An 18856-nucleotide genomic window follows, 5' to 3' on the forward strand; every position below is an offset into this window, starting at 1 on the left:
CATTTGAACTCTATAGATTGTGCTGGGAAGGGCACTTGGGTGGCCTGATTTGCATCAGTTCCAGAAAGAGGAGGAAATGCTCATCATAGACACCTTGTCCTCCTGCTTGTACTTAGGGAGGCCAGTTAAGCTTCAAGAGGAATGTCAACTGCCCTAGGATCTGGCTGCCCTGGTGAATCTTTCTTCAGGATGTTCAGTGGCTGACCAATACCAGCACCCCTCTGGATACACCCCATCCTAACTCATCCTCTAAACATGACTGTACTTTCACTGCAGCAGACTAAGGCACTGCAGTGTAGTCCTCTAGGTCCCTGGCTCTCCCAGCCTTCCCTTTCAGGAAGGATTTCTTATTTACAGAAGACTTTTTATCCTGAAGCATGCCTCTGTTGATATGTTGGTAGACCTGGATACCACTGGCTGTACTCATCCTGAGAAAAATATTATCTGGCCTTATACCTCTCTGAGGGTGCTGGGACCTCACTGACATAGAGCAGTCCCAGAGGCAAGAAAAGAAACTTTGCAGAGATCAGATCTTCTCAGTTACTCCAGCAAACCTAGAACTGAGTTGAGTAGCCAATAGTGACTCGTGGGTATGAAGGAAGTCCAAGCCTTCAGATCCTCAGATCAGAAATGAGTGGATTCTGAGGCAGAGGAATCCACCACAGTCCCAGGGCTTGGCATCACAATGGGTACCATCTACATTTGGCCTCATAGAAACTTGCCAGGGACTAGAGCAGCACAGGTTCTGGCCAGGGGCAGGTGGGGAATTGAGACATTCTGCCAGGACTATTCACTTGATGACCCTGGTCCTGAGCTTTGGTGGAATTGAATGTTCACCTGGTGTTGAGGAAGGTCTGGCAGGGGGTGAGGCTGCTTTCCCCCCTACTAACTTACCTTCAGGACAAGCCAGTCCCATGTGAAAATCTCACCCTGGGATGAGTCAGATAGGCCATTTCAGTTGCTGAAGGTCATGGGTTGGCAGGAGTATGGGGTCTAGAAGGACCCTAAAGGCACTCATACTTATAACAGCCAAGGAGTTGGAACCTGGCATCCACTAGGCAAAACCAAACATCCTGGAAAGTCTTGGCAAAATCCCATTGTATCCACAAGCATCCTATGTGGCTTTGGCACAGTAACCTAACCTCTCTTAGTTCCCTTTTCCTCATGGAAAGGTCAGGTAGCAGTCTGTCTGAAGCTGTCTCATGAGTCCTCAGTACTCAGTGTCCTGAGGGGAGGTCCTAGAGCCCCAGGCTAGTGTGAGACCTGACCTGGAGGCAGAGGTGGTCCTGGGAGATGGAGTGAGGGGATGCTTGGTAAAACCTTGCCTTAACCCTAGGACCTGACTCTGACAAGGAGCTTTGGGAACACTCTGGGCCCCTATTGGTTACTGCTATCATTGAGAAATCAGAGGCACTTACCCAGGCATGCACGTGGAGTAAACTCAGCTTGGGCATAAGCAGAGCACTATGGAGAGAAGAGTCTGTGTCACTCCACTTTTCCCTCTGAAAGGGTGTGGGCTGTTGATTTAAAAAAAGAAGCAGTGAAGGCTCCACAGGCCCTAGGGTACCTGACCCTCAGAGAGGGCTGGAAGTGTAGCAGATGGGGGCTGCCATTCCATCTGCCAGTAAGGTGGACTGATACAAAGAATGAGGTCTGTCCATGGTCACATGGTGTCCCTAAGTGGGGAACTACCTCTTGAGTCAAGGTTGTTGTCCTGCCTCCTTGTTCTACTCAGTAATGTAGGCTTCTGGGAGCATAGCTCAGGGGTGGCTATGACAGGGAGGCTCTCAATTTCTCAGTCCCCATTTTGCCTTTCTATAAATCAGAAATCATAACAATACCTCCCCAAGATCACTGTGAGGACGAAATACTACAGAACCCTGAAAGACAGGGATCCATGCAGTTCCAGGCACATGGCAAGCCTTAGGGAGCACTAGCCTTGCCATCACCACCAGCATATCCAGGGAAGTAGAACCTTCAGGCTGCCCTTCACTCTAAGCTGGTGTTTGCTTTCCTTGAATGGCACCTGCTCCCCAGCTCCTGTTGTACCTGGAAAAATAGCTTCTTCCACTCTGCTCACAAGGTGAAGATCTTAAGGTTTTTCTGGAGGAGTTTGCAGGATGAAGTGAAGCAGAGTCATAATAGAGTCACCCTTTGCAGCCTCCATGCAAGTGTCATGCCCCCACCCCGGGCTCCCCTGCTGTGAAAGAGGAGAGAAAGACTTTCTACCATAGGACCAAACATACCTGAGTGCCATTGCTATGATCTGGGCAAAATTTTCATTATTGGACACATATGGACACCATGGTGTGCTCATGAAGGCATATGAGGTATTGGTTTTGCCCCTATGAAGACCTCTAGCTGTTTTCAGTGCTGAGTAGAGGAGCAGGCCTTCATGGTTCATAGGGATGACCAAGGGTTTTGAACTTCAGAATCTTTAGGGAAATGAAAGAAAGACTGAATCATATAAAAATGATTCCCTCAGCTACTCACCCAGAAAATGCCTGTCCTTGGGCAATACCTTCAGAGGAAGCTAGAGGCCTTTCTCTGGGTGCCTCTTCCTCTTTCCCCAGGGTCCCATAGGAGTATTTGGGGTGGTGCAGTGTGATTAGATAGATCTGAGTTGAATTGTGACCTCATTGGCCAACTAGTTTCTCCACAATTGTTGTGCAGAATATCCATCAGTTCCCCATGGTTGCCGAAATCCAAAATGAAGGTCATAACCAAGGCTATTGAGGTTGGTTACATTCACACTGGGAACATAACTTCAGGTAGAACATGACTCATAATGAAGAGATTATCTCACCATACTGTGCCTCCAACAATGATCTCTCTTTTACCAAACTCTATCAGACATCTCTGAGCCCTCTTTTGACTAAGCGTCATTCAACCTTGGCCTGTGAGAACAGTGGACTCTCAATACAGATGATTTCATCCATCCCCTACAATAAGTGATATGCATAAACACTGGCATATCTTCCAACAGCTTAAGATTATTTCCCTAGGATGAGCAAGATGCCTGCCTAAAGTTTCTGCTTGAGAAAGATCACTCTGCCAAGAGAATTTACTGTCTGTTACAACCAAAACCTGACTATAGGCCCCTGACCTCCCTTTTCTTTCTTTCTTTTTTTTTTTATAAAAATATAATATATTTTTATACCCAGGGATACAGGTCTGTGATTTGCCAGGTTTACACACTTCACAGCACTCACCATAGCACATACCCTCCCCAATGTCCATAACCCCACCCCCCTTCTCCCAATCCCCCTCCCCTCAGCAACCCTCAGTTTGTTTTGTAAGATTAAGAGTCACTTATGGTTTGTCTCACTCCCAATCCCATCTTGTTTCATTTATTCTTCTCTTTCCCCCTTAACCCCCCCATGTTGCATCTCCACTTCCTCATATCAGGGAGATCATATGATAGCTGTCTTTCTACGATTGACTTATTTTGCTAAGCATGATACCCTCTAGATCCATCCACATCATCGCAAATGGCAAGATTTCATTTCTTTTGATGGCTGCATAGTATTCCATTGTGTATATATACCACATCTTCTTTATCCATTCATCTGTTGATGGATATCTAGATTATTTCCATAGTTTGGATCTTGTAGACCTTGCTGCTATAAACATTCAGGTGCATTTGCCCCTTTAGGGTAACTACCCAGTATTGCAATTGCTGGGTCATAGGGTAGTTCTATTTTCAACATTTTGAGGAACCGCGATGCTGATTCCAGAGGGGTTGCACCAACTTGCATTCCCACCAACAGTGTAGGAGGGTTCCCCTCTCTCTGCATCTTTGCCAGCTTCTGTCATTTCCTGACTTGTTAATTTTAGCCATTCTGACTGGTGTGAGGTAATATCTCATTGTGGTTTTGATTTGTATTTCCCTGATGCCGAGTGATATGAAGCACTTTTTCATGTGTCTGTTGGCCATCTGGATGTCTTCTTTGCAGAAGTGTCTGTTTATGTCTTCTTCCATTTCGTGATTGGATTATTTGTTCTTTGGGTGTTGAGTTTGCTAAGTTCTTTATAGATTTTGGACACAAGACCTTTATCTGATATGTCATTTGCAAATATCTTCTCTCATTCTGATAGTTTTCTTTTGATTTTGTTAACTGTTTCCTTTGCTGTGCAAAAGCTTTTGATCTTGATAAAATCCCAATAGTTCATTTTTGCCCTTGCTTCCCTTACCTTTGGTAATCTTCCTAGAAAGAATATGCTGTGGCTGAGGTCAAAGAGGTCGCTGCCTGTGTTCTCCTCAAGGATTTTGATGGATTCCTTTCTCGCATTGAGGTCCTTCATCCATTTTGAGTCTATTTTGTGTACGGTGTATGGAAATGGTCCAATTTCATTTTTTTTTTTTTTTTTTTGCAGTTGGCTGTCCAATTTTCCCAACACCATTTATTGAAGAGGCTGTCTTTTTTCCATTGGACATTCTTTCCTGCTTTGTCAAAGATTAGTTGACTATAGAGTTGAGGGTCTATTTCTGGGCTCTCTATCCTGTTCCATTGATCTATGTGTCTGTTTTTGTACCAGTATCATGCTGTCTTCATTATGACAGCTTTGTAATAGAGCTTGAAGTCCGGAATTGTGATGCCACCAACTTTGGCTTTCTTTTTCAATATTCCTTTGGCTATTCGAGCTCTTTTATGGTTCCATATAAATTTTAGGATTACTTGTTCCATTTCTTTGAATAAAATGGATGGTACTTTGATAGGAATTGCATAAATGTCTAGATTGCTTTAGGTAGCATAGACATTTTCACAATATTTATTCTTCCAATCCAGGAGCATGGAACATTTTTCCATTTCTTTGTGTCTTCCTCAATTTCTTTCGTGAGTACTTTATAGTTTTCTGAGTATAGATTCTGTGCCTCTTTGGTTAGGTTTATTCCTAGGTATCTTATGGTTTGGGGTGCAATTGTAAATGGGATTGACTCCTTAATTTCTCTTTCCTCTGTCTTGTTGTTGGTGTAGAGAAATGCAACTGATTTCTGTTCATTGATTTTATATCCTGACACTTTACTGAATTCCTGTACAAGATCTAGCAGTTTTGGAGTGGAGTCTTTTGGGTTTTCCACATATAGTATCATATCATCTGCGAAGATTGATAATTTAACTTCTTCTTTGCTGATTTGGATGCCTTTAATTTCCTTTTGTTGTCTGATTGCTGAAGCTAGGACTTCTAGTACTATGTTGAATAGCAGTGGTGATAATGGACATCCCTGCCGTGTTCCTGACCTTAGCGGAAAGGCTTTTAGTTTTTCTCCATTGAGAATGATATATGCAGTGGGTTTCTCATAGATGGCTTTGATGATATTGAAGTATGTGCCCTCTATCCCTACACTTTGAAGAGTTTTGATCAGGAAGGGATGCTGTACTTTGTCAAATGCTTTTTCAGCATATATTGAGAGTATCATATGGTTCTTGTTCTTTCTTTTATTGATGTGTTGTATCACATTGACTGATTTGCAGATGTTGAACCAACCTTGCAGCCCTGGAATAAATCCCACTTGCTCGTGGTGAATAATTCTTTTAATGTACTGTTGAATCCTATTGGTTAGTATTTTGGTGAGAATTTTCGCATCTCTGTTCATCGAGGATATTGGTCTGTAGTTCTCTTTTTTGATGGGATCCTTGTCTGGTTTTGGGATCAAGGTGATGCTGGCCTCATAAAATGAGTTTGGAAGTTTTCCTTCCATTTCTATTTTTTGGAACAGTTTCAGGAGAATAGGAATTAGTTCTTCTTTAATTTTTTTTTTTTTGTAGAATTCCTCTGGGAAGGCATCTGGCACTGGGCTTTTGTTTGTGTGGAGATTTTTGATGACTGTTTCAATGTCCTTACTGATTATGGGTTCTGTTCAAGTTTTCAATTTCTTCCTGGTTCAGTTGTGGTAGTTTATATGTCTCTAGGAATGCATCCATTTCTTCCAGATTGTCAAATTTGTTGGCATAGAGTTGCTCGTAGAATGTTCTTATAATTGTCTCTGTTTCTTTGGTGTTAGTTGTGATCTCTCCTCTTTCATTCATTCATGATTTTATTTACTTGGGTCCCTTCTCTATTCTTTTCAGTAAGTCTGGCCAGGGGTTTATCAGTCTTATTAATTCTTTCAAAGAACCAGCTCCTAGTTTCATTGATTTGTTCTATTGTTTTTCTGGTTTCTATTTCATTGATTTCTGCTCTGCTCTTTATGATTTCTCTTCTCATGCTTGGTTTAGGCTTTCTTTGTTGTTCTTTCTCCAGCTCCTTTAGGTGTAGGGTTAGGTTGTATACCTGAGACCTTTCTTGTTTCTTGAGAAAGGCTCGAATCACTATATATTTTCCTCTCAGGACTGCCTTTGTTGTGTCCCACAGATTTGGAACCACTGTGTTTTCATTTTCATTTGTTTCCATGAATTTTTTCAATTCTTCTTTAATTTCCTGGTTGACCCATTTATTCTTTAGAAGGATGCTGTTTAGTCTCCATGTATTTGGGCTCTTTCCAAATTTCCTCTTGTAATTGAGTTCTAGCTTTAGAGCATTGTGGTCTGAAAATATGCAGGGAATGATCCCAATCTTTTGATACCAGTTGAGGCCTGATTTAGGATGGAGGATGTGATCTATTCTGGGGAATGTTCCATGCGCACTAGAGAAGAATGTGTATTCTGTTGCTTTGGTATGAAATGTTCTAAATATATCTATGATGTCCATCTGGTCCAGTGTATAACTTAAGGCCTTTATTTCCTTGTTGATCTTTTGCTTGGATGATCTGTCCATTTCAGTGAGAGGAGCGTTAAAGTCCCTTACTATTATTGTATTATTGTCAATGTGTTTCTTTGATTTTGTTATTAATTGGTTTTTATAGTTTGCTGCCCCCATGTTAGGGGCATAGATACTTAAAATTGTTAGATCTTCTTCTTGGACAGACCCTTTGAGTATGACATAGTGTTCTTCTTCATCTCTTATTATAGTCTTTGCCTTAAAATCTAATTGATCTGATATAAGGTTTGCCACTCCTGCTTTCTTCTGATGTCCATTAGCCTGTTAAACTGCTTTCCACCCACTCACTTTAAATATAGAGGTGTCTTCAGGTCTAAAATGAGTTTCTTGTAGGCAACATATAAATGGGTTTTGTTTTTTATCCATTCTGATACCCTGTGTCTTTTGATTGGGGCATTTAGCCATTAACATTCAGGGTAACTATTGAGAGATATGAATTTAGTGCCATTGTATTGCCTGTAAGGTGACTATACTGTATATTGTCTCTGTTCATTTCTGATCTACTACTTTTAGGCTCTCTCTTTGCTTTGAGGACCCCTTTCAATATTTCCTGTAGAGTTGGTTTGGTGTTTGCAAATTTTTTCACTTTTTGTTTGTCCTGGAAGCTTTTAATCTCTCCTTCTATTTTCAATGATATCCTACCTGGATATAGTATTCTTGGCTGCATGTTTTTTTCATTTAGTGCTCTGAATATATCATGTCAACTCTTTCTGACCTGCCAGGTCTGTGGATAAGTCTGCTGCCAATCTAATATTTTTACCATTGTATGTTACAGACTTCTTTTCCCGGGCTGCTTTCAGGATTTTCTCTTTGTCACTGAGACTTGTAAATTTTACTATTAGGTGACAGCGTGTGGATCTATTCTTCTTGATTTTGAGTGGGATTCTCTGTACCTCCTGGATTTTGATGCTTGTTCCCTTTGCCATATTAGGGAAATTCTCTCCAATGATTCTCTCCAATATACCTTCTGCTCCCCTTGCTCTTTCCTCTTCTGCTGGAATCCCAATCATTCTAATGTTGTTTCATGTTATGGTGTCATTTATCTCTCAAATTCTCCCCTCATGGTCCAGTAGCTGTTTTTTCCTCTTTTGGTCGGCTTCTTTATTCTCTGTCCTTTGGCCTTCTATATCGCTAATTCTTTTTTCTGCCTTATCTATCCTAGCAGAGAGAGCCTCCATTTTTTATTGCACCCCATTAATAGCTTTTTTGATTTCAACTTGGTTAGATTTTAGTTCTTTTATTTCTCCAGAAAGGGCTTTTATATCTCCCAAGAGGGTTTCTCTAATATCTTCCGTGCCTTTTTCAAGCCCGGCTAGAACCTTGAGAATTGTCATTCTGAACTCTAGTTCTGACATATTACCAATGTCTGTATTGATTAGGTCCCTAGCGTTCGGTACTGCCTCTTGTTCTTTTTCTTTTTTGTGTGTGGTGTATTTTTCTGCCTTGTCATTTTGTCCAGATAAGAGTATATGAAGGAGCAAGTAAAATACTAAAAGGATGGAAAAGACTCCAAGAAAATATGCTTTAACCAAATCAGAGGAGATCTCAAATCGTGGGGAGGAGAAAGGGGGATAAAAAGAGGTTCATAAAAAAAAAAGAAACAATTAAAAAAAGAAAATGAAGTAACAAAAAATATAAAAAAGAAAGAAAAAAAAAATATATATATATATTAGATAAACTAGTTTAAAAATGTTAAAAATGAAAAGGGTAAAAGTTTAAAAAAATTAGCAGAGGATGAAAAAAAAATTGAAAAAGAAAAGAAATTAAATTAACTGTGAGACTAAAGAATCATGGGGAGAAAGCCATGAGTTCTGTGCTTTGCTTTCTCCTCCTCTGGAATTCCACTGCTCTCCTTGGTATTGAACCTGCATTCCTTGGTAGGGAACTTGGTCCTGGCTGGATTTCTTGTTGATCTTCTGGGGGAGGGATCTTCTGGCGGAAGGGATTCTCAAGTGTCTTTGCCCCAGGCAGAATTGCACTGCCCTTACCAGGGGCTGCGCTGAGTAATCCACTTGGGTTTGCTTTCAGGAGCTTTTGTTCCCTGAGCGCTTTCCATAGAGTTACGAGGGATGGGAATGAAAATGGCGGCCTCCCAGTCTCCGGCCCAGAGGAGCCGAGAGCTTGGGGCCCCACTCCTCAGTGCGCCCTCAGAGAACAGCGCCAAATTACTCCCATCTTCCTAGTCTCTGGCTGCGCTTTGAGCTCACCAAGCCTGTGGCCAGTTCAAGGTAACCCCAAGCTGAGAGCTCATTCCTTGGTTCTGTCTCTGTAGCCAGCCTCCCCATTCTAATACCTGCAAGCTCTGTGACACTCAGACATCCCCGATCCTTCTGTGACCCTGTGGGACCTGAGGCCATGCTGATACCGCATGGGCTTCACCCCGGTTTAGCCTCTGGAGCGATGTTCCTCAGCAGAATAGACTTTTAAATGTCCTGATTTTGTGCTCCATTGCTCCGCCACTTGCCGGGAGCTGGCCCCTCCCCCCAGGGTCTATCTTCCCATCTCCTTGGATTCACTTCTCCACCAGTCCTACCTTTCAGAAAGTGGTTGATTTTCTGTTTCTAGAATTGCTGTTCTTCTTCTCTTTGATCTCCCATTGGATTTGTAGGTGTTTGCAATCTTTAGATAAGCTATCTAGTTGATCTCCTGCTTTCTGAAGTAGTCTCAGCCTGCTACTTCTCTGCCATCTTGACTCCCACCCCCTGACCTCCCTTTTCTTAAAGCACTTTAGGAAACTTGAAATTAAAAATCCTTTATCTGCCCCTTTGAAATGTAAAGCTTCAACAACTGAGGACTGTTTTTTGTTTTGTTTGTTTTATTTTGTTTTTTTTTTTTTTCAGAGACCTAAGAGCCATCCTTTCAAAATGTAATCATCTAGAAGAAGAGGGCCCCTGTGCCACAGTTTCTGTGGGAGTGTAGGAACTTAACTTCCTATAAGCCTCAGTTAGCAAACAGATGGCCTAAACAAACTCACATCGACCAACGTCCCCCAATGTCCTCTATTACTTTTCTTTTAGCACACCGTTAGCATGTAAAAGTTTCCTACATTTTGTTTCAGCAGAGCTGAGCTCTTTTAGACTGAAGTCTCCCTGCTTTGTAACAGTATCCTAAATAAAATCTATCTTTCCAAATTTAACAATGTCTGACCCTGTTTTTCTTAGCTTCTTCACCAGTCAGAGTTCAGCAGTAGTTATATATCTAGAATGGGTGAACCTGAAAAATGGGCCAGGGGCACTTAGAAGGTAGGACTAAAGGGTACAGAGGAGAGGCTAAACTTTTAGAGATCATTTGGTCTGTATCTGTATCCTGGGGCATGTTCAGACAGAGCCCACCCAAGAGAGAATAATCTCTCACCCTAACCAGAGAAGGACTGCTTAAGGTGGGCTGGGCCTTGAATCATCTAAGTGAGCCCATGGGACCAAAGTTGAAGTGGGCAGTGGGACTATTAGCTGTCTATTCATAGTAATCAGCAAGAGCGGTCCTTTTACCTTGTCTCCAAAGTTTTGGTCTGCTCAGAGACATCCCAGTGGTCTCCATGCTCCATCCCTTTCTGCCACATGAGGGTTAGAATCATAAATGTGGTAAACTGTGCTGTTGTGAATCCTGGGAGTGTTCAGAATGTCTTTGTGGGCAGGCAGGAGTTTCCCTGTCACTCAAGAATCTAGGAAAACCAAAAGACAGAGGTGTTAAGTAGAGTCACCCACAGGTTGATGGAGGCCACTCAGCTAAGACATCAACCTCCTTAGCAGGAATGGAACCAATGCCATTCACATTCCAACTGGTGTGGAAACTTCTGGAGAGCTTGCCACTCTGAGCCCAGCCTGATGGTCTCTCTGTCTTGACCAACTGTGGAAGTTCTGGATGAGAAGGTGGGTAATTCAAATTGGGACAAGTTAGAGCTATTGATCACACAAAGGGTCCAAGGAGTCCTGGCCTTTACTGTCAGTGCAGACTCTTCAGTCTAGTCTGACCACTCAGCTTTTGTCCCAAGGGTGAGGATGAGGGGTTTAGGGGCTAGAGAAGTGGATTGAAGCTGTGGAGATATAAAATGAGATATGGTATCCTTAATCCAGTTTGAATGGGGATCACAGCAGTGGGACCTCACAAATATGAGTGTGGAGAAGGCATCCCTTGAGAGCAATCATCTGACCCCAGCCTTGCTTAATAGTTGAGAGCTTGAGGCACAGGACAAGTGAGAGGCAGAGCCACTGTATACTGATGTTCCCTACTCCACCTGGAATATGATTGAGGTCAGAAGTCTCTGGGATGGTCTTTGGCAGGCCCTGGTGGCTCAGGCCACCAAGCCCTTAGGGTCCTGGGACCAAACCCCAGGCAGCATTCTTATCCCTGGGATCCCATCTCACTCAGTGTCATCACTGGAGAGATCTAAACAGGCTGCCTCCTGCAAGACCTTTCCTTAGAGACAGAATTCCCCAAACTTCCCCCAATCCTTCTCTGAGATAGTCAGTGTGGGGTTTTCTTTATTTACTAAAATCTAGTAGGGGCACTACAGCACTTCTCAGCTACAAAATGAAGGCCTGGCAAGCAGGTAGTGGGACAGAGGCTATGGCTGTGGACCCCACTTGAAGTGAGTGAGGGCATTTTTCTCTGTGAGGAGCAAAGAGATGTAGATAAACTTGGCCTGAGGTTGAATGAGATCCCAGCCCCTTTCATCTCCATGCCAATCCTTCTGAGCTGGGCCCCTTCTGCTTTCAATGGCAATATCATTACAAAATAATTCCATGTTCTTTTTCACATTGTCATTATTGACAGACTGCATTAACAATCACATCTTTATAGAGAAGGTGGGGTACATTGACTGGTGGTAGAGAATGGCTCTTCTGGGTACAGCCAGTAGCAGACAGGGAAAGAGAAAACCACAGTTGTCAGCTAAGGGGTCACGGCTTGGCTGAGAGGCCCCCTGGCTCCAGAAATTTGATGCTCATGGCTTTCTTTGCATCTTATCCAATTTCCAGGAGCTCAGGATGCCCTGTAATCAGCAACTTAGAGTAGCAGAAATGACATATCATCTTACCAACTTCTCATTTTATATATGGGGAAGCTCACGTATAGGTTGCATGACTGAGCAAGTGGGTTGAGAACCTGGTGGCAAGGCTACAATGTGGGGAGGGGACTACACTGCTTGACCTCCTTAGATGCCTTGACCTTATGGCTGCCACCTTTAGCCTAGTCCTTATACAGAGTTCTAGATCTCTGTTATTTTTTGTATCTTGTCTGGTAAATTCTCATCATTTCACCATCCCTGAAGTCTGATTTCTGCCTCCTCAACTCAGCAAGGGGGAATGGCTCTGCTGAGACAGGCAGGGTCTCCCTGAATCATAATTAAGAAAATGCCACCAACAAAGGCCACAGCTAAACATGAGGCCACCTGCTATGTTCTCATATGTTTCTTTTCTCTCAGGGTGTAGAGTTCTGCTTAGCCTATTTTCCAATGCCTGAAACACTTGCTTCATATATTCTATACAGTTTTATATTTATCTATCATGAAGAGACAGGTCCAAATACCATTTATTCCACCATTCTTGGGGATAGGAATTTGTTTCTTCTCCAACCCCACTCAGGTTCAGACTTGGGTTAATCATATCAGTGATCTGTGGTGTGTGCAATCCCCCTCTTTTCACATTGTGCTTTATTTTCCCCTCCCATTTCATTTACCTCCCTTCACATCTTCTCATAGGAACCATACCCAAATAGGTTTAATGTATGGGTATGAATATAATAATTGTTTGATTTGCATATAACTAAATAAAATGTCATTTTTGTTTTAGATTATGTTTATTTTTTCTTTCACTTGTTTCCTTTATTCGTAACAACTATGTTACTGTCTGTGCACATTACTTTGACTTCTGTATGACATTCCTTAATGTGCTTCAACTGTATTTTATGCATCCATTGCTCCACTGGTGGGCTCCAAAGTTGCCGCTGGCCCCTGCAGCCATCAGAATCAAGACTTCACTTGAAATCCCCACATTTATCCTCTTAGAGATTGGGAAAAAATATATTGAATTTTGGACTTAAAACAGAATCCAGGTGCCAGGTTTTAGATACCAGGGGAAGTGTGGGATTGTCATCCTTAGAAATCAGTAGGACTGGCATAAGTATAGCAGAGTTATATTTAACTTCTTCCCCTATTCTTACCCCAGCATAGGGAAAATAATCAGCTACTTTTCTAACATGTATCTATTCTAATTTTCCATTATATACTTTTTTACATATCTAGCAAGGGAAATTTTGGTCTGACATTTAGTCCTGATGACTGGTTACTCACCTCCAGCTTTCTCTTTTTGGAGTTCTCTCTCTGTGGGTTCTCTTTCCCCTCCTTTTTTCTCTAAAACCTTTACTACTGGTGTCTTTACTTACCAAATCCAGATCCAAAATTTATAATAGACAGGGATGGCTTTTGAATTCTGGCTGCCTTTTTTTTTTTCTTTTTTCTTTTTTTTTTTTTTTTTTTCGTTCTTGAGAACTGCCCTTGAGTTGAGGAATTGGAAGCATAAAAGGATCTAATTATCTGCCTGAAATGGGGATCAAGGAAGAGAAAATACCAGGAGAACAAACACAAAGTAATTAATATTTATACAAATTATCATTTTTCTTTAATGAGTAATCATGGATGCAGAATTGTGAAATACCTGATTGTCCAATTTAGAAAAATCTGAATTTATACCCTGTTATTACTGAAACTCTCTGAGCCTCCATTTTCATATGTAATAAATATTTTCTATATGCTTAGGACAATTGTGAGGATTAAACAAGATGTGGTATCTTGAGCTACCTAGTATAGGTTAAGGTCCATAATAGGTTATTCCATCTTTGTTAGTTATCTTATGCTACAGATCATGCTGGTGAAAGATCAATGTGAACAAGCCTGAAACCTCTTGGTATAGTTGTACAGGGCTGAATTATGGCTGGGGCCATGGTCATTCTGGGTACTAGCACTGAAGATAGATTTCTTCGAGGCCATTGTAGACTGTAGACTTAAACACCCAGCTTCTCACTCCTACCTTGTAGTCTTATGCCTGTGAACTCCAAGAAGCTCTGTACTAAACAGATCTAGAGATCTCAGGGGAATTTCTTTTTTTTTTTCTTTTCTTTTTAAAAATTAACATATAATGTATTATTTGTTTCAGGTGTACAGTTCTGTGAATCATCAGGCTTACACACTTCACAGCATTCACCATAACACACACCCTCCCCAATGTCCATAATCCAGCTACCCTATCTCCCCCCACCACCCTGTCCCCAACAAACCTTAGTTCCTTTCTTGAGATTAAAAGTCTCTTAGGGCTTGTTTCCATCCCCAGTCCCATCTTGCTTCATTTTTCCCTCCCTTTCCTCCACAACCCCTCAGGGGTCTGTCTTTCTTTCTTTCTTTCTTTCTTTCTTTCTTTCTTTCTTTCTTTCTTTTTTGATTAAATTTATTTATTTTCAGCATAACAGTATTCATTATTTTTTCACCACACCCAGTGCTCCATGCAATCCATGCCCTCTATAATACCCACCACCTGGTATCCCAACCTCTCACCCCCCTGCCACTTCAAACCCCTCAGATTGTTTTTCAGAGTCCATAGTCTCTCGTGATTCACCGCCCCTTCCAGTTTCCCCCAACTCCCTTCTCCTCTCTAACTCCCCATATCCTCCATGCTATTTGTTATGCTCCACAAATAAGTGAAACCATATGATAATTGACTCTCTCTGCTTGACTTACTTCACTCAGCATAATCTCTTCCAGTCCCATCCATGTTGCTACAAAAGTTGGGTATTCATCATTTCTGATGGAGGCATAATACTCCATAGTGTATATGGACCACATTTTCCTTATCCATTCGTCCGTTGAAGGGCATCTTGGTTCTTTCCACAGTTTGGCGACCATGAGACAGGAATCCATCAGAATCCTAGAGGAGAACATAGGCAGTAACCCCTTCGATATCAGCCACAGCAACTTCTTTCAAGATATGTCTCCAAAGGCAAAGGAAACAAAATCAAAGATAAACTTTTGGGACTTCATCAAAATCAAAAGCTTCTGCACAGCAAAGGACACAGTCAAAAAACAAAGAGGCAACCTACGGAATGGGAGAAGACATTTGCAAATGACACCTCAGGGGTATTTCTTAAATTAATCCCACAATATACCTTATTCACAGAAATTCCTGGGTAATGAATCTGGACACTGCTTCTCTACTATAGCCTTCCAGGTACCCTCAGGACCCTCCCGCTTTGGAGGGGTGTTGTGCTCAGACAAGTTATTGATGCGGACACTGGAATTCTCTTCCAGTTTAGATTTGTTAAGACCCAGAGCTGGTGCCAGAACAGATTTAAAAACAACAACAACAAAAAGAAAATTAAAAAATAATAATAATAATAATAAAGAAAAAAGAAAAAAAAAACAGTGGGGTATGCTAACTTTTCCATCTTCTATGGTATTATGATTTGTGGCCTGAGGGAGGAGAAGAAGGAATCATAAATATGTTGTATGATTTGTTTCAAAATTTACAGATGGAATTGTAATAAAGAATGTTGAATTTGTGTGATATAGTTTGGTGCTTCTGTGTAATGACTGGATTTGAAACTCATGGCTCAGAGCTGACTTTTGGAAACGAACCCCAGGGAATAATTGAGAATGACAAAGAGTAACCTTGTCACTCTGGTGGAATGTTTTTAGAACTTGGGGAGGCTGAGAAAGAGAGGGGCCCTGAGAGTTGAGATGGATCTGCATCAAAAATGGAATCAGGTCTCAGCAATCTGATCCCATCCCTTCTGGATTGTCTCTTCTTCTATGCCTCAACCAGAAGGATGAGTACCACACAATTATGTCTCTGAAGACTCCAAAGCCCAATACTGACAGTTGTGTGGACATGGAGGCAGAATTCCTGTGAGAGCCATTGGGTGGTATAATCTTGAACTGCCCTGCAGAAAAAAGATATGTGCAGATAAAATTATGTGAGTAGGGGGAATGAAGGTTAGGAGAAGACTGAAGGAGTATGGGGAAACCTGAGAGCCAGCCTGATGGAAAGTGTTCCTTGAATACCACTTGGCCTTGCATTACACAGGATGCAGCCTAGAATGTTGGGTAGGTTGAAGAAAAGGAAATGGAAATGGAAGTCTCTGCATTTGGGGTAAATAAAACCTATACTGGAAAATCAATTGATTTGAAATGTAAGCAGAGAATGGGTTTGAGTCCTTGCATCTAGCAAATGTGTGTTCTGGGTGCTGGAACTCTTGGTTGACTGACTTAATGGTCACTCAGAGAGGGCAGCTCAGAGTGAGATGTATTAAAGTACTCATCCAAGATGAGACTCATAGCATCCCATGTTACTGTTGGTAGGGACACTATGAATCAGCAATTTTATGTCTAATGTGAAAATACTCTGAAAAATATTTTTGATGAAAAGCATAGATATATTCATATAGATTGCTTTTATTTTATCATCTGACATGTATGTGTGCGTGTATGTGCATTTGTGTGTATATGTGTGCATGCACGTGCATGTGTGTGTGTGTGTGTGTGTGTGTGTGTGTGTGCCTGTCAGCACCCATGCATATGTACATGTGTGAAAGGAAGGACATAATGTGCCTTTCACCCTTCTTTCTGCTTCCAAACTTTGGCAACTTAGCAGAGGTGGTGCTGGGTTTTCTACCTTCCATCTCAGCTCTGTGTCAGTGCTGATCCTTGATATATGAGTAGTTTGGTCCTCACCTTCTCACCTGTGATCTGTCATTGACAGAACCTGAGATGCAGGATGGATATAGTGGTGATACCTTTCATCACAACCCAGGAGATCTGAACTCTCATTACACCTTTGCTCAATCTTCTGTGTGGTCTTGAGAAAACTCAACACCTCCAGTCTTGGTTCTCTATTGTTTGGTACAAAGCATTTGAGGTAGGAGCTGTACCATGATCATAAGATCCCTTCAAATTTTAAAATGTTGCAGTTAAAGCATGCCAGTTACAACAATGAAATTATAAACTGTTTTAATAGAAACCAAAGTTCCAAGGTTATCTATTTTAGGTAAATAAAATATTGAGAAAAATATATGCTGGGTTCACATTTGGAGATGGTCAGTTTGTCAGCCTATAGATGAACCATATAGTCCCCTCTGAGAACCAAGAAGATTAGAAGGAAAACATCTAGAAGAAAAAGCTCAGAAGGTGAGTAGGTGTAGAAAAAGGAGAGGTGGACTTTGCCCATGGAGCACAAGCAAATTATCGCCTGATAATTTAGGAGCTGTCAGGCATTTATTTTCTTGTAGATTTTTGGACTAGAACTTTTGAAGGAGAGGAATATTGTACGCCTTCTTTGTCTCCCACAAGCTCATGTATGCATGTGTGTGCGCACACACACACACACACACACACACACACGTGCACACACACACAGAGTGAGATGTGTGTATCATGGATTGACATTGATGAGGAGGACCAACTGAAAGGAAATGAGTGCTTATAATGGATCCAGGTATCCTTGCCATTTTAGGTCTGCAGGACCCTGAGAGATGGGGGCTTCATTTTATACTTTAAGGATTAGCAGACACTAGAGGAGCTATTACTGGACTTGTTTAGATGAGAAATTAGAAATTATTATTGCTGGGGTGCCTGGGTGGCTCAGTCAGTTAAGCATCCAACTCTTGATTTTGTCTCAGGTCAAGATCTTGGGGTTGTGAGATTGAGTCCCACTTAGGGTACTCAGCCACTCAACGTAGAGCCTGCTTGAGATTTCCTCTCTACCTGTGCCTCTGCCCCTCGCCTCTCTCATGTGCATCCTCTCTCTCTCTCTCAAAATAAATAAATAAATAAATAAATAAAATCTATTAAAACATAATTATTGTTTAGGAAGGAACAAGCCTGAAGCATAAACACATCAAAGATTGTGCAGCTGTAACCCCTGCTAATGATGAATTCACCCTGAGCTAAATGTCTTGGCAGTCATTTAAAACAGTGAAAAGATATGAACACCTCCTTCAACTGTGGGTGAATATTTTCACAGATAGCAAGGAAATGAATGCTTCACTCACAGTGCAAATCAGGTAGTGTTAAGTCTTCAAGTTTGGCTTTTGCATATCCTTATGAATTTTTAAATTTTTTTGTTAATTTTTAAAATTTAATTTAATTTTTTCCAGTGTTCAAAATTCATTTCTTATGCACCACATCCACTATTCCACACAATGTGTGCCTTCCATAATACCCATCATCAGGTTCATTCCTCTCCCACCACCCCCAAAAATCCTCAGTTTGTTTCTCAGAGTCCACAGTCTCTCATGGTTCATCTCCCCCTCTGATTTCCTCCAACTTACTTCTCCACTCCATCTCCCAATGTCTTCATTACTTGCTCCACAAGTAAATGAAACCATATGATAATTGACTCTTTCTGCTTGACTTATTTAATTCAGCACAATCTCTTCCAGTTTTTTGTTAATTTTTAAGACAATGTTGCTGGGACTTTGGAACTGTGTTGAATATGTAGATCAATTTGGGAAGAACTGGTAAGAATATTGAGTCATGACCCCTAGTCAGGCAAAGTTCCTCCTTTATGCAGTCCTGTTATTCTTTTTTTTTTTTTCACTTTTCTAAGCATTTTATTTGTATTATCCCATGTTAATTTTTTTAAATTAATTTTTTATTTTTTATAAACATATATTTTTATCCCCAGGGGTACAGGTGTGTGAATCACCAGGTTTACACACTTCACAGCACTCAGTCCTGTTATTCTTATGCAGGTCTTTTTCTCTTAGAGATGTTTTATAGTTTTCAGTGTTACACATTTTTGCCCAATTTAGTTTTAAATACTTCATATTTATTATCTTATTCTAAATAGTATTTTAAAATACTTAAGTACCAAAATATCCTTTGTTAGTATTAAAAAAATCATTTTTGTCATGGATATATATTTTTAAACAGACTTAATTTTTTTAGAACAGTTTTAGAAAAAAAAAAAAAGAAGAGAGCACTGAGAGTTCATATGTATCTACCCCACTTTCCATTACTGCAAATAACTTATATTAGTATGGTACATTTGTCACAATTAATAGACCTATATTGATGGATTATTATTTACTATAGTCCATGGTTTATTCG

This window comes from Mustela nivalis (genome assembly GCF_964662115.1).
Source record: "Mustela nivalis genome assembly, chromosome: 9".
Taxonomy (NCBI): Eukaryota; Metazoa; Chordata; class Mammalia; order Carnivora; family Mustelidae; genus Mustela; species Mustela nivalis.